The following is a 17,245-nucleotide window of genomic DNA, read 5'->3' as shown; positions in this document are numbered from 1 at the left end:
GAATATAGGTATATTGAAAGAATCCAACTAAATCATACATTTGATTACAGCTGAGTGTTTGCTTTTATTCACAGTATGCATTTCTTTCTCAATATACGGTCCTATGTATTACTCACCTCTAACTACTGTAACTCCAAGCTAACATTTCCCAGGCATTGTCTTTCCCAAATACCAAACTCATATCTACTTGTCTTTTGGACATTTCCAACTAGATGTCCAGAATTGAGACTGTTGTGTATGGCTATTGAGACTGTATGGTACAACTCCAGAAGTAAAGGAGGCCATTGACATAGACTACCACGTAAATATTGTCTACTGGAGTTATACAACACAGCTACTTTGTCCACAAACAAAACATCCAAAATTAAATTGACCAAGTCCTTCCACAAAAATGAGCTTATCTTTAAAAAAATTCACTTGTCTTGATGAGTTCCAATTCCATTGAACTAATAGCATTCATTGCCTTTCTATGTCATTCAACCTGGAAGTTTGGAAGTCTTCTTGCCAACTCCCCTTGTGTTCTACAGTCAGTGGCTGAGCCAAATATATTCTTACCTTCAAGGTGCCTATCAGATCCATTTTCTATTTTTCTTTCCCACTGGAAAAAAAAGACCATTTCCTCATTGTTTAGAATCGTAGAATTGCACATTTGAAAACAATAATGGTTTTAGAGATCCAGGAGAAATCATTCATTTTACAGATGAGGTAACTGAAATCAAGAAAAGTTAAACTACTTGCTGAATATTTTATCTACAACTAGCTTGGTGAACATGGGATTAGAATAGGACTCTCCTGTTCTCATGAATGCAACCTTTTCACTATAAAATGATTATCCCTTTTTCACCTGACCCCATCATCTATCCTCTGGCTCTCCCCACTTCAATCCAACCTGCACACTTTGGCCAGGTTAATCTATATAAAATGTTACTTTTCTCATAAATCTTTTATTGCTCCACTTTGTTTCGTAAAGCTCAAATTCCTTACTCAATGACACAATATGGATGCAATCTACCTTTCTAGCATAGTTTAAAAACAGAAAATATATCAGTGTAATTCTCTACATTAATAGACTAAAGGAGAAAAATTATGTTTGTTTGAAGCATTTCAGAAAAATATTTACTGAGTTTCATATTAATGTATAACAAAGATACCCAATTGATGACAGCCATTCTGACAGGTGTGGGGTAATATTTCCTTGTGGTTTTAATTTGCATCTCTCTGATGATTAGTGACGTTGAACATCTTTTCATATTCCTATTGGCCATTTGTATATCTTCTTTGGAAAATTGTCTATTCAGGTCTTTTGTCTGTTTTTTAATTAGATTATTTATTTTTTTGGTGTTGAGTTTTATAAGTTCTTTATAAATTTTAGATATTAACCCCTAATCAGATGTATCAATGAATATAATCTCCTATTCAGTAGATTGTCTTTTCATTTTGTTGGTTTCCTTTGCTGTACAAAAACTTTTTAGTTTGATGTAGTCCCATTTGTTTATTTTTTTCTTTTGCTTCCCTTGCACCAATAAACAACAAGTGTTGGCAATGATATGGAGAAAAGGGAGCCTTCATGCACTGTTGGTGGGGATGCAGATTGCATCCCCTGTGGAAAGCAGTATGGAGTTTCCTCAAAAAAGTCAAAAATGGAACTGCCTCATGACCCAGCAATTCCACTTCTGGGAATTTATCCCAAGAAACCTGAAACACTAATTCAAAAGAATATATGCACTCCTATGTTCATTGCAGCATTATTTACAATAGCCAAGATTTGAAGCAGCCCAAGTGTCCATCTGTGGATGAGTGGATAAAAAACTGTGGTACAGTTATACAACAGAATACTACTCAGCCATAGAAAAGAAGGAAATCTTATCCTTTGTTACAGCATGGATGGACCTGGAGAGCATTATGCTAAGTGAAATAAGCCTGTCAGAGAAAGATGAGTACCATATGATCTCACTCATGTGGATTTCAATGAACAAAATGAACTAACAAGCAAAATAGTGAGAAACTCATAGATAGAGAGCAAGCTGACAACTGTTGGGGGGAGGCAGGGGGACGGCTCAGGGAAGTTGTGGAAGGATTGAGAAAAAAAGAAAAAAGAGAGAAAACTCATGGACACAGACAACATGTGGTGATTGCCAGGGGTGGGGATGGAGGAGGTGAAGAAGGGTATAGGGGAGATAAATGGTGATGGATGGAAACTTGACTTGGAGTGGTAAACACACAATACAGTGTACAGATGATGTATTATGGAATTGTACACCTGAAACCTGTATAATTTTGTTAACTAGTGTCACCCCAATAAATTCAATTAAAAGGAAAAGGGCACCCAATTGAACTCAAATAAATTTTCCACAGAGAAAGTAAAACGTATATTCACACAAAAACCTGTGCACTAACATTCATAGCAGTTTTCTACGTAATTGCTAAAAAGTGAAAACAATCAAGATATCTTTCAAAAGGTAAATGGTTAAACAAACTGTGGTATAGCCATACAATGAGATGGCACTCAACAATAAAACATAATGAACTACTGACACATGCAACAACCTGCATGAATCTCCAGGAAATTAGGTTGGATGCAAAAGTCAATCCCAAAGGTCCTGTACTGTATGATTCTATTTAAATAATATCATTGAGGTAACAAAAGTAGAAGTAGCCCAGCCAGCGTGGTTCAGTGGTTGAGCATCAACCTAGGACCCAGGAGATAGAGATTCAATTCCCTATCAGGGCACATGCCCAGGTAGGGGGTGTGCAGGAAGCAGCTGATCAATGACTCATCATTGATGTTTCTATCTCTCTCTCTCTCCTTCTCCCTCTCCCTCTCCCTCTCCCTTCCTCTCTCTGAAATCAATAAAGATATTTAAAAAACAAAACAAAACTAGAGATAGAGAACAGATTAGTGATTGCTAGGGGTTAAGGTAGGGGTGAAGGGGATGGATGTGGCTATAAAGGGATACCACAAGGGAGCTCTGGGAAAAATTCTGTATCTTGAGTATGGTGGTAGTCATGGAAATCTACCCATGTGATAAAGCTGCATAGTACTACACACATACATACATGTACACACATGCACAAATGAGTGCTTGAAAAGCTGGTGAAATTTGAATAAACTCTCTGGGTTATACCATTATCAATTTCCTGGTTTGATATTGTACTATAGTTATACAGGATGATACCACTGGGAGCAAATGGGTAAAGAGTACACAGGACAGCCCTGCATATTTTTTTTTTTACAACTTTCTGTCAAAGTATAATTATTCCAAAATAAAATGCTTTAAAATGTTAAAATAGACAGTTAAGAAAAATAAAATTCCTGACTTGTGGACATCTTTTGGTTTTAATTATAAAAAGTTGGGTCCTGCCTAGTGTGAGGATAGTTTAACTCAGGAGGTGATTTTTTTCTTTTCTTTTTTGAGAATTTTTATGAGTTTATTTGAATGAAACTGACAACAATGCCCAGGAACAAGATCTCAAATGTTTCTCAGAAGGTGATTTAATGCCATCTTGCCAATTAATGCACAGGTAGTTAGAGCTTCCTTAATGATAAGAAAATTGGAGATTGAAAGGAGAGCTCAGTGGACAGTAGAAACAAAGCTGATCAAGTAAACCAGAAGTCATGGTCACCCCTGAGAGGATACTTACTCAAGTTTGAAGATATTCAGTGTTAATAGAAAGAAGCAAATAAGGACATAGAGGTAACTGCAAATAATGCTTAATAAAAAAGGTACTTAATAATGTCTCATGTTGGCATTTCATTAAAATCTTGCCTTTGAAGTCAGCCTCACCAATGTTTGAGTACTGGTTTTACATTATTCTTTGGATATGTATTAAAATTTAACTTCTCTAAGGCTCTGTTTCCTCATGGATAAAATGAAGATTAATAATAGTATTTATTTTTTAGGGGTGGCTGTGAGAATAAAAAGAAACAGTGCATGTAAAATGCATAGCATAGGTCCTGGAGCATAAGCTCACAATAAAAGATAGATATTGTTAACCTTTCTGTCTTCCATAAAAGAAAGTAAGAGAGAAAACAAAGAAGGAAATAAGGAAAAAAATAAACTCTTTAGCAAACTAGAAATAGAAGAAAAATTTCTTAACATGTTAAAGGTTATATATTTTTAAAAACCTATACCAAATATTATAACTAATGGAGAAACTTTGGATTTGTTATCTTTAAGATCAGAAAAAAGATCATAATTCCCATCGATCACTGCTGTTAACATATTATTGTCAGCACTGATCAATAGTATAAAAAATAATTTAAAACGTAAGAATTAGGTAGAAAAAGATAAAACTGTCATTATTTGCAGATAATATGATAATTTACCTTTAAAAAGCCACAGATTTAATAGGCAAACTGAAGCATTAGAATTAATAAGAGAATTCAGCAAGGTTGCCAGATAAAACAGTAACCTATAAAAATTTTTTCTATTTCTTTACATCAGTAACAACCAGCTAGAAAAGACAATCAAATGTGAGACTAGCCACAATAGCAAAAAATTATAAATAATGTGAAGATAAAAGTTACTAATTCCTTTACAAAGAAAATCTCCAATAAAAGATATAGAAGAATACAATAGTATTTAAATACATGGAAAAATAGTCCATGCTGCTGGATGGGACAACTTACCATAAAGATTTCAGTTCTACACAATACTAATCAAAATTTCAGTCAAACTCTGAGAAATAATAAATTTGATCTAAAATTTATATTGACAGCCCGGCCAGGCGTGGCTCAGTGGTTGAGCATCGACCTAGGATCCAGACGATCAGGGTTCGATTCTTGGTCAGGGCACATGCCTGGGTTGTGGGCTCGATCCCCAGTCAGGAGTGTGCAGGAGGCAGCTGATCAATGACTCTCTCACCATTGATGTTTCTATCTCTCTCTCTCCCTCTCCTTTCCTCTCTCTGAAATCAATAAAGATATATATTTTTTAAAAAATTTATATTGACAAATAAATGTGTAGGAATAGCTAATCACCTTTGTAACGGAAATTATAATCATTGCCTCAAGAATAATAGACTAGCCCTGGCCGGTGTGGCTCAGTTGGTTGAGCATCATCCTGTGCACCAGAAGGTCACCGCCTCAACTCCCAGTCAGGGCACATGCCCAGGTTGCAAGTTCGATCTCCAGTCAGGGTGTATACCGGAAGCAATCAATCGATGTTTCTCTCTTACATTGATGTTTCTTTCTCTCTCTCCCTTCCTCTCTCTCTAAAATTAATAAAAACATTTTTTAAAGAAGGGAATATTAGGCTAATAGACTAGAACAGCAAAACAGATTAATGTAGGAAGAAATAAATTATTTAATACCTGATGTTGGGGAAATCACATAGCTATCTGAAGAAAAATATGATTGGAACCCTGTCTAACTCCACATACAAAGACATACTAGGTAGATCAAAGATCTAAACATGAACAGTAAAACAACAATATTAATAAAAAATATATATATGCAAGAATATCTTTGTGACCTCAAGATAAGGGAAGGAATTTTCAAAAAACTTGAAAAAGACAAACCATAAAGGAAAACATTGATTCATTTGATAATATCAAAATTAAGGAGTTCTGTTCAACTAGAGACATCACTGGAAAAATTATTAGGTAATGGAATTATGGAAGGTAAAAATATTTTTTAAATTTCAATAACAAACAGGAAATTAATATCTAAAATACACAAGAGCATCTGCAAGTCAAAAAGATAAAGACTGTGAACGTAATAGAAAATGAATAGATAGTATGAACAGGCAATTAATGGAATAAACTCAGAAAGCTAACAAGAAATGACATGAAAACTCCAGGCCCAGATGGTGCCAATGATAAATGCTAACAAATGTTTAAAGAAAAATAATGCCAATTTTATAAAATCTCTTATAGAAAATAGAATTGAAGGGAGCACTTCCTAACTCATTTTATGAGACTAGCATTTCTCTAATAATAAAACCAAACACATTACAAGAAAAGAAAATTGCAGACCAAAATCCCTGATAAGCACAGACACCTAAATCTTCAACAAAATTTTACCAAATTGAATTCAGCCACATTGGTAATACATTATGCTCAAGAGGGTCTACCTCAAGAATGAAAGGCTAGCTCAACATTTTTTGGGGAAAAATCAATATAACTTACCAGATCAACAAACTATAGAACCAAGACCATATGATCATCTCAATAGATGGGGAAAATTCACTTGAAAAAAAAAATCCAACTAACATTTATAATAAAAATAATAGCAAACTTCAAAGTGAATTAATCCGATAAAAGAAATTTATTTTTTTTTAAAAACTACAGCGTTCATGAATATATTCCTCCTAAGATTGGGAAAAAGTCAAGGATGTCTGCTCTTACCAATCTGATTTAACATCAGACTGGTAGTCCTAGCCAGTGCAGTGAAGCAAGAAAAAAGCTTACAGATTATAAATAAATAAATACAACAGTCTAAATTCACAGAAGACATGATTGTCTTACATAGACAATCCCAAGGAATCTACAAAAAAAATCCTAGATCTAATAAGGAAATTTAGTATAATTACAGTATATAAGGTCAATATACAAAATTTTTCTATACACCAGTAATGAGTAATTGAGTCCAATTTTTTTTTTTTTAAAAAAATAGTATCATTTACAATAACACCAAGAAAATTAAATAGTGAGATATAAACCTAACATAATATGTGCAAAATTTATATGCTGATATCTACAAAACACTGGTGAAAGAAATCAAAGAATTTCTAAATAAATGGAGAGATGTTTCATGTTCATGGATTGGAATATTCAATAGTATGAAATCCATGATAGTACCAAGTGCTGGTGAGGGTGTTGAACAACTTGAACTCACATACATTGCTGATGGGAATGCAAAATGGCACAACCACTCTGGAAAAAAGTTTGGTAATTTTCTATAAAGGCAAATCTATACCCACCATATGACCCAGCAATTTCACTCCTAGGTACTTACCTATGAGAAATGAAGACATATACCTGACAAAAACCTATATGAAAATTTGATAGCAGCTTTATTTATAATTGCCAACATTTGGAAAGCAATGCTTCAACTAGTAAATGGATAAACACGCTGTGGTACATCCATACAATGGAATACTACTCAGCAATAAAAAAGAACAAACTATTAAAAAACATAACATGGTTGAATTTTAAACACATTATACTAAATGAAAGAAGCCAGACATCAAAAATCTACATACTGTATAGTTCCATTTATATGACATTCAGGATAAGACAAAACTATTGGCATGAAAAATAAATTTGTTTGCAGGGATTGTGGATATGGAGAGGGATTGACTATAAAGGGGCATCAAGTCCTGCCTCTTGTTTGTGGTGGTGACTATGCAACTCTATGCATTTGTCAAAACTCATAAAACTGTACATCAAACAATAAATTTTGCTGGATGTGAGTTTTAAAATAAATTATTTCTACAAGACAAAATAGGCAATTCACAAAAGAAGATGTCCAATGGCTAATAAACCTATGAAAAGATCTTTAATCTAATATCAGAAAATGCAAATTAAAAAATACCCTATGAAATAGCATTTCCCATTCACAAAGCTAGTTAAAACTAAGAAGTTTGTCGAGGATTTTGAGAAAAGAGAATTCTTATAAACTGCTGGTGGATATGTAAATTGATATACATTGGAGAACAACTTTGTAATATTTTGTAAAGTTGACACATATAACCTATGTCCTAGCAATTCTGCTTTGTGGTTTGTATCCTAGAGATAATCTAGCACATGTACACAAGGAGACATGAACAGGAATGCCAAGTGCAGCATTATTTGTAATATAAATCATTGGAAATAATTTAGATGTCAGTAAAGAGGAGAATGTATTAATAAATCTGACATACTGATACAATGGAATGGTTTATAGCATTTAAAATGCAGGAACAAAGGCCATGTGTATCAAATAAATAAGTATCAATAACAAAATGTTTCATGAACAAAACAAGCTACAAAATAACACATATGGTGTCCTATTTATATAAAGTTTGAAGACCATCAAAACAATATTACATATTGTATATCAGTAAATATATACATAGCAGTAGTTTAAAAGCTTGCAGAGGAATGATAACTGCTAAATTTAGGATAGTGGTTATTTCTGAGGAGGGTTGGAGAGGAATGAGATCTGCGAAGTAAACAAGGAGGTCTTCAACTAAATATACAGTATAATGTTTTATTCCTTCAAAATAAAAATATGAGGCAAATTTAGCAAAATGTTTACAATTGTTTGTTTTCTTATTCTCTATGTATTTCACAAAAATGGATAGATCAAAAAGCACTCAAGTAAAGATATTCATGCATCATCTCAGTTCATCTCTCATAGCAGCAGCAGTTTATGTGCCACATTTGGGAGGAAAATGTTATAGGGGCTTAGTAAACAGACCACAGAACTTGGGTTCAAATCCTGCCTCTACCATGTGTAGCCTTGAGAAAGTTACTGAATTTCTTTAAGGGGCAGTTCCCTCTGTGGTTGATTGGATTAATATCTACCTCATAAAGACATTGTGACGAGTAAATAATGACTTAGGGATAGTCATGAAAGATAACCATTTCAATAAAGTACATTTTCTGTCTAACAGGAAGCAATACAAAATGGGAGTGGTTGAATTATTTATTACCTGTGAGTAGAAGTCAAGGAAGACATTCTAGAAAAAGTGACAATTTGAACGTCAAAGGACTTAGAAGAATTAACCAGTTGTTCAAGGAAATCAAGGGGTGTTTTATATAAAAGGAATAAAATGGCATACGGCAGGAGCATGAACATACATAATTGAATTTGAGGAACATCCATGAAGAAAGCCAAATATTTAATTTTTGTGTCTAGTCTCTGATAATATTTCACCTCCAACCTAGGGGTATATCCTTTCAAAGTGCAGCATAAGTCAAAATGCACTTCAGAGATGATGATGAATGGTTTTGAGATGAGTGGAAAGAATGATGGTGACCTGTGGGAAGCAATAATTCATCTGGGTTTGAACAGATCATGCAGGCAAATGTTAAAAACAGAACTGGAGGCAAACATGGTGAACTCATCTAAAGATGATCCCTCTTTTCCCTACTTGTATGTCTCTATTTTCCGTAGTCTCTCCATTTTCCAAGCACACTTTCCAAATGAACGCTGGAAAACTAGTCTGTTATGAGAGCATTACTCAAATTATAAAGCTTTAGACAAAATTGCTATAACTGACAAAATTAGCTTTTTGTTGGGGTTCAATGGCTGAGCAATGGACTGGATCTCTTCCTGGCTGACTGAATTACATTAATAACCAGACTGGGAACTTTAGATCTGGCTATTATGTTGTCATGAGGAGCAAAACAACTTGGAATGATTCATATCAGTGCATTAAAGCTTGGACTTTATGACAGTCAAAAATTAAAATTGAATAAAAATTGTTAATGTGGTGGTGCCATATATCTATAACCTAAAAAGTACAGACCTGAGTAAGGAAAGTAATAGAATAGCAAAAGGGCCCATGGAATAAATCCAAATTCAGTTGCCACACTGCCACAGCATCATGCCCAAGCTGTCTTGTTACATATCATATTAGCAACTGTATGTCAGATGGGTAAGACCAGTGAAATGGAGCCAATTCTCTTTTCAACACCTATGTCCTCAGGGAGAAAAGGTGAGCCAAGACTCTAGCTGTGATCACATGTTTAGTGCTATGAAGGGAACTGATATTGGAGCCAAGGCATTGTTTCCCTTTGTCCAAATCACTGAAAATGATCACTTAAAGACATCAAGAAATCAACATGGAACATGAAGGGAGATGGTTACTCATAAGCCAGTACAGTAAAGAGCTTAGCAAAACACGTGTGCAGCCTGGTTTAGCAAGTCTGGCCATCAGCATCCCAAATGACAGAAGGTGCAATTTCATGGCTTGGCCTGCCCTGCTTCCTGAATGCTGCCACAGATGGTTCTCCTAAGTATATTTGTTTGACAACCCATAAAAACATCCACAGAGCTGTTTTTTTTTCAGGAAACATAAAAGGAGATTGCTGGTTTTCAATGGGGGAAAAGTTTCACAGAATACATTGTGGGAAAAAAAAAAAGTGGAGAAGCAAATTTTACTAAAGTACATTATTATTCTTTTAGGGTTTTAAAACTTTATAGATTAACTTTTATTTCATTCAAGCCTTAAAATATGCCTCCCTCCTGAAATCAATGAGCAGTTTCCCATTTTAGATGAAAAAGACTAGCACACAGTCCCCTTGACTAGCCCAGGTCATGCAGCCAAGGTCTGGGGTCCAAGACGACCAGTTGGCCTGTGTCCAGGGTTGGCCTCAGCCCATAGTGAGTCCTCTGACACGCACAACCACGCAGGTGAGAAAGGCTCATCTGCGGGACTGCATATGCAAGAATTCCGCTGTCTTATCCGCCAGGTCCAGGGAGCACTTAATTCAAAAGGTGAATGTTGTGGAGGGATGCATCACCCAGGGAGTTTAAAAAGTTCCTGCTGCCACAACATGAGGTGGCACACTGCAGAATGTGTCTGGGTCCTTGACTGTAAGTAACTGCTATGGTACTCTCCCAGTGGAAGTGAAGGAAGTCCTCATGCTCCTGCACTTGCAGGAGCAGCAGGTTCTCCTAGATGGCTACCCCCAGCTCCCAAAGATTCAACTTCAAGCAGATGATGAAGGGTAACCGGGCAGCTCAGAAGTACAGAATCAGAACCCCAAGCTTGGGAGTCCCCTAGCAGTAGAACCTTTCTAAATCTTGTTCTCATCAATGTCACAAAACACAACAACCTTGCACTCGTTGGTGGCTGTCAGGCCAGCAGCCATACAGCCTTGCACCTCTGCTTGCCCGACTTCCAGGTGGTTAAGGTCACCCTGTGCAGGAGGGCCTTTCCTTCCAGAAAGTGGACGTGGCAGGTCTAAATGGTGGCCTTGAGGACAGAGTGTGTGGCCACGTGCTGATGATGATAGGGTAGAGAAGCTCCACTCAGGCAGTCCCACTGACCTTTCTGAGGTGGGGATAGAAAACAGTTCTGCCAAACAAAGCTTAAAAAAATTCTTTTTTCCCTTTTATAAGACAACAAAGTAAAACAAGTAGCTTCTGCTCCCAAGACTGCACATTGTCTTTTTGGCAGCTCTATTTACGCTTCTCATTTATATGGTTTATTTCATAAAAATTTGAAGAATTTCCCTTTTCAAATTCTTTCCCACATTCTGATTCTTAATATCTAGGCCTCAAGGATTTCCTATCTGCTTCTTCTAATCATCCAGAGAAACCTGGAAGAGGCTCCTTTAACTTCTCTCTTTTCCCTCTGATGCTAGCCCACAATGAGAGTGACAAGTCTATTATTTAAAAATGAAATCCATCTAAATGTATTGTCATAGAAAGTGCTCAAGTTATATGAAGTGGAAAAAAAAAACAAGTTTATTTAAGTTTCTGTTTTCTTCTCTGGACACTTCAGAATCACCTATGAAGATTAATGAATATATACTCAAAGTGCTTGGGAAGTAATTAAAGATGTGGGCAATGAATTGTAAGTTCTTATACCTGTGCATATTATTTTGGAAATCAGCTAGGGGCTCTAGGACTCTAGCTAATACTGAAATGGCTTACCTTTAGATTCAATAGTAGGAATGAAAAATTCATAACATGAAGTGGAAAGGCCGACAATGGTCACCAAAGCTTGTTGTTTGTGGACTTAATGATGGCAGCCATTCTGACGGAGGTGAGGTGGCATCTCATTGTGGTCTTAATTTTTGTTTCCATGATGATTAGACATGTTGAGCATTTTTTCATATGTTTATTGGAAATCTGTACGTCCTCTTTGGAACAGTGTCTATTCAAGTCCTCTGCCAACTTTTTAATTGGAATGAGGTATTTTTGGTGTGAAAGCATGACTTCAAATAATTGTATAATATGTCTTTGTATGGGAGTATCATTATTTAATCATTCAATTGTTGAAATTTTAGGTTACTTTTAATTTCTAATTTAAATATATAATAGAATCTATATGGACAAATATTAATTTTTATTGTATTTTTGTTTTCTTAAGATAGCTTTCTAGGACTGGGATTGTGATGTCAAAGAGAAAAACAATTTTTTTACATTTTAATAAATAACTTTTTCTGGAATTTTTTTTCAAGTTAACTCTCCAAACAGCATCAATGTATTAGAATAACATTTCAAAACATATTCATCAACAGGTAGAATTTTTTTAGTCATTGACAATAGGAAAATAATAGTATTTTATTGTTGGTTTAATTTTTACCTTTCAATTACTGGTTATATTGAGTGTTTTATGTCTCCCTCATCATTTTAATCTCGTCTTATTACATGACAAAGTATAAGCATAAACATTATAATCACATATTTTTCAAAATGAAGTATCCGAACCACATTACATCTTTTAAACACACTACTTTTAAAATTTATTACACTGTCAAATGAAACTATGGTTTCCCTGGCTGTATAACAAGTGAATAATTACCTCAGTTACTAGGTAATTACAGGCTTTGTTTTGATGTTCATTAATCTTCACATACATATTCATCTTCTCTGAATATGTCACTGAGATATTTCCCCAAAGTAATGAAAATTTCATAATAACAACTAATATATAATAGCTAAGAGTCAAACACGATCCTAAGTGCTTTATGTATATTAACTCATTCAAACTTCATAACAACCCCATGAGGTAGATACAATTATTATCCCATCTGATAGATGAGGAAACTGAGGCACAGAGAGGAAAAGTAACAAGGCCCAGGGTTCACAATTTATAAGTGATGAAACTAGCTTAGAAACTCAGGCGGTCAGGCACTAGAGCCCATGCTGATGATTATGATACTACGCTGTCTTATCAATCAATGCTACTGTTTTATTAGAGTCACCAAACAGCTGGTAAGTCTTTTGCAATGTATTTGAATATTATCACAACCTTGCACAGAAGAGAGCCCACAGAAGTGGCTTTTAATTACATTCTTCCATTCATGAACTTGTTGTATAAACTAGAGAAGCCCTTTAACCTCCCTAAGTCTGCTTCTGAGCCACATTCTTTCTAGTACATGTCTGGCCATTTTACTAGTTTTGTATCTGAAAATTATTTACCTTGTTGTGATCCAATTAACTGCTCTGTAATCAGTAACACTGATAATTAGAACACCTTAGATCCATCTGAAAATGATTGATTCTGTAGATACTTGTAGACATGGTCCTTAGACTCACTGGAGACCTCAACCAAACAGCTATCTCAAGAGTTCTGGTTGCTCCCCAGAGCTGCAGAACTGTCAGGAGTGAGCAATTGGAAGGGGGAGCTTGAGGAAAGCCAAGAGAGAGGACAGCTCAGCTGCTGAGGTAGGCATGCAAAGGCAGCTTCCATGAAGTTGTTTTATGATGAGAAAAAGAAATGAAACTCTCACAGGAGCATTCTTTTTTTCAGCATCATGGTCCCACTTCTCATTGTGGAGCTTTTAGGAACGTGGCTTTTGTGGGGTTAAACAGATACTTATGAAAGTCACTATTTCACAGTTCTTTCAGTCATGAGAAAAGTTTACAGGAAAACAATCTACTGGTTCTAATGAATAAGGTAACTAGATAATAACTTGATGTTTTAACTAAATATTTCTCAGTGTATTCTCTACTCACTTTTCCCTCCATTCAAGTGGGTAACTGACTCTGTTCTCATTGCTTGGTGGGGGAAGGTAGAGTACCTCAGCAAAAAAACAGAAGTAGCTTGCAAATTCAGTGATTCAAAAAGCCTAGGCTCATGGAGAAAGAAATTCCACAAGGATAGAGGACTTTTAAAATATAGAAAGGGAGAAGGCTTTTCCTGACACTAGAAATGGATTCTCCCATACTGGGGGAGAGGAGTAGTGCCAAAGCATAAGAGACTCTTGAAGAGCATCAGGGACCTTTGACTTTATTTCATGGCAGTTCTAGCAGGGAAACATCAAGACCCAAGAAAGTAATAGTCATGAGGTGTTCCCTGGTAGGCAGGTCTGTATGCAGATGTTGGCAAAGATTCCTGAACCCCAACAGCAGTGGGAAAGCATCCTGAGACCTGTGAGTTGAAGGGATCATGTTGGCCAGGAGGGTGGACCTCTCATAATCATCTATATAGACCTCCAATTAAAACTATATGCCTTTCATCTCATCACTGCTATTCACCCCAGTACTTCCCAATGCCTTGGCACCACATTAAATCAGTATGATGTTAACAACCTTTAGGTGAAGACCCTAAGAAGGACGGAGTTTAATTTTTTTCCCACCAGTCTCCCATCATTGAGCTCTTGGGGCTTGAAGTCTGAAATATAGGTGTTATAGAAAGTAGTTACATTTTTGAACAACAGTGATTGAAGTTTGAGAGTCATACATGCTATAAAAATTTTAAGGATCTTTTAATCCCTTCACCATGCCAGAGGGAAAGGGGTTGGGGGAGGTAGCGGAGGGTATAGGAGGAACAAATGGTGATGGAAAGAGATTTGACTTGGGGTGCTGAACACACAATATAATATACGGATGATGTGTTATAGAATTGTACACCTGAAACCTACATAATTATATAATTTTATTAACCAGTGTCACCACAATAAATTCAATTAAAATAATTTTAAGGGTGAATTCTCCTAACCCCACTTTTCAAATCATGCAATGATTCACTATGATGTTTTCTGCTCTGGTCAAGAAAAAAACACACATTCTGACAGAAAGGAATTTGTCTCATACGTATGAAAAGGCTTAAATATCTGTGTCTTAAAACGTAGGCATTAACTTTTACCCCTAAATCATATCCACATTCAGAACTACACAAAGCTATACCCAAACAAAAGTCAATCTGAAAATGCTCAACTTATCACCTGGCTTCACCACAATTTGACATTATGATGCCAGGAAGTCTAGCTATTTCAAATCTGAAAAAACTATCACCAAGCCACACCTTTCAAAAAATGTTACTAACATGATTCTTTGTTAAACAAGGAAGATGGGAAATGTAGCTGCATTCACAAGGAATGTATGGAGACTGCCAAGAAAGCAAATGATTTTTGGAAGGCACCCTTATTTGGAAATACTCTAGTCATAGAACTATGGTTGTTTAAACAAAAGCATCCACCATAACTCCTTTTGAAAAATACGTACTTTCAATATATATAGAAAAAATTGAATACTATGCTACTCAGTTCTTCTATGATTTACTTGGAAACAGTTTAGATTTTTTTTAAAAAGACAAAGCCTGCCAAGAACTACAAGTAGCTTCCTGTAGGCATTGTGAGGTAGTGGAAAAAGCATAGCCTCTGGAGTTACACAGACCTGTTTTTGAAGCTTGGCTACACTCTTAACTAGTTGGGTGACCTTGGGCAATAACTTTATCTTCTCTATGACTCATCTGTAAAAATAATTAAATTATATAAAGTGGGAAAACATATGTGAAAGTATTCATTGAAGGATATTCCCCCTTCAGACCTCAATGAAAAGGAATAGCTGTATGTGATTTTTATGATATAAAGAAATAAACAAATACAGAGCAAAACTATGTAAAGTGATATATGCCCAAGTGCAAAGTTATGAACTAGAGTGATGTACATTGAAATTAATTCTACTCATTCCACTTTAAATTGCTCCTAGCTGCTATTGTCCTTTGGTTGAGTCGTCCTCCCACAGGGCCAAATCTGATTCTGCATTAGCCTGGTGAATTCCACTAGCTCCACCCTGATGATTCCTTGAAACTCCACCCTATCCACTTGCACAAGGCCCAAGGTGCTCTCGATGCCAACCAGCCTGGGCCAGAGTTGTAGTCTTTCTTTTTTCTTTAATCCTCACCCAAGGATATTTTCCCATTGCTTTTCAGAGAGAGTAGAAGGGAGGGAGAGAAAGAGACAGAAACATCGATGTGAGAAAGATATATTGATTGGTTGCCTCTCGCATGCACCTGACCGGGGCCGGGGATCAAGCCTTCAACCAAGGTACGTGCCCTTGACCGGAATGAAACCCAAGACCCTTCAGTCCATGGGCTGACACTCTAACCACTGAGTCAAACTGGCCAGGGCAGTCTTTCTTGAAAAACTCTCTAGGATACTTATATGTCAACATAATTGAAAAATAAATTTTAAAAAAATTTTAACTCTTGAAGAATTCTGGTCAAGCTCAGAGATTTCCAGAGACATACAGGGAGAAACTGAATTGTGTGACTTCAAGGATAGGCCTGGAAGGACATCCACCATTGTCACTGTGTTAAGCCCTCCTCCCATACAGTTAAACATGATTCTGCATGAACCTGGTAAGCCCCATTGCTCCATTCTAACAACTCTCTGAGACATCATAATACCCAACATGTGGACAGCCCAAGGCTCTTTTGGCAGCAACCAGCTTAGGCTCCGAATGAAGTTTTTCTTTAAAAATCTGTGAGGAATTCCTTCAAGCTCATTGGGTGCCAGACACATACAGGGAGAAACTAGGTTGTGTGGATTCAGGAAGAGAGCTAGAGAAACAACCACTATTGTTCCTGTGTTGAGCCCTCCCACCACACAACCAAATCTGAATCTGCATTAGCCTGGTGAACTACACTACCTCCAACGTGAAAACTCCCTGAGACTCCTGTCTCACCACACATGTCCACAGGTTCCTGGTGCAGGGTAATTGGCCACTGTGTACCCTGAGACATTTGCTGAGTTGTCTCAGACCCAGCACTGGTGCCAAATCTGAATCTGTATTAACCTAGTGAACACCATTTGCTCCACACTGGTGACACCCTGAGACCCTGGATCATTCAATTCACATTCTGCTTCAGGCTCTTTCAGCAGCTGAGCCTTATGGGTAACTGGCAGGCAGTGGCATGTCTTGGGGTGACTTGAGCCTTTTACTGACCTGCCCCAGGCCCAGTACTGGTAGCAGGTGGTCTTGGTTCATAGTGTGATTATTTCTATGTGCATCCAGGCCAAATACAGGCAGCTACCCATCCACGGATCATGTTGGAGCTCCTAACAGGTCATCCTGAGCCAGTCAAAAACAGCATATGATATGGACTTGCACCAGAAAAGCTTCCAAGAGGCCCCAGAACCAACACACCCAGTGGCTGGTCTCAGACCACAACAGAGTACCACTCAATTAACTCTAAAAGCAGCACATCCAAAGGGAGGCTCGAAAGACACCAGATGCTGCTGGGGTGAATCCTGCTATGTGGGGTCCAGTGAAGCACATAAGCTCATACACTTTAGTTGTGGGCAATCCTGACAAGCATCCAGCCTGAAAGTCAATTTCACCCATTGATGT

The sequence above is a fragment of the Miniopterus schreibersii genome (genome assembly GCF_964146895.1).
Source record: "Miniopterus schreibersii genome assembly, chromosome: X".
In the NCBI taxonomy this organism is placed as follows: Eukaryota; Metazoa; Chordata; class Mammalia; order Chiroptera; family Miniopteridae; genus Miniopterus; species Miniopterus schreibersii.
The sequence above is the reverse complement of the archived record's forward strand: the minus strand, read 5'-3'. Positions refer to the sequence as shown.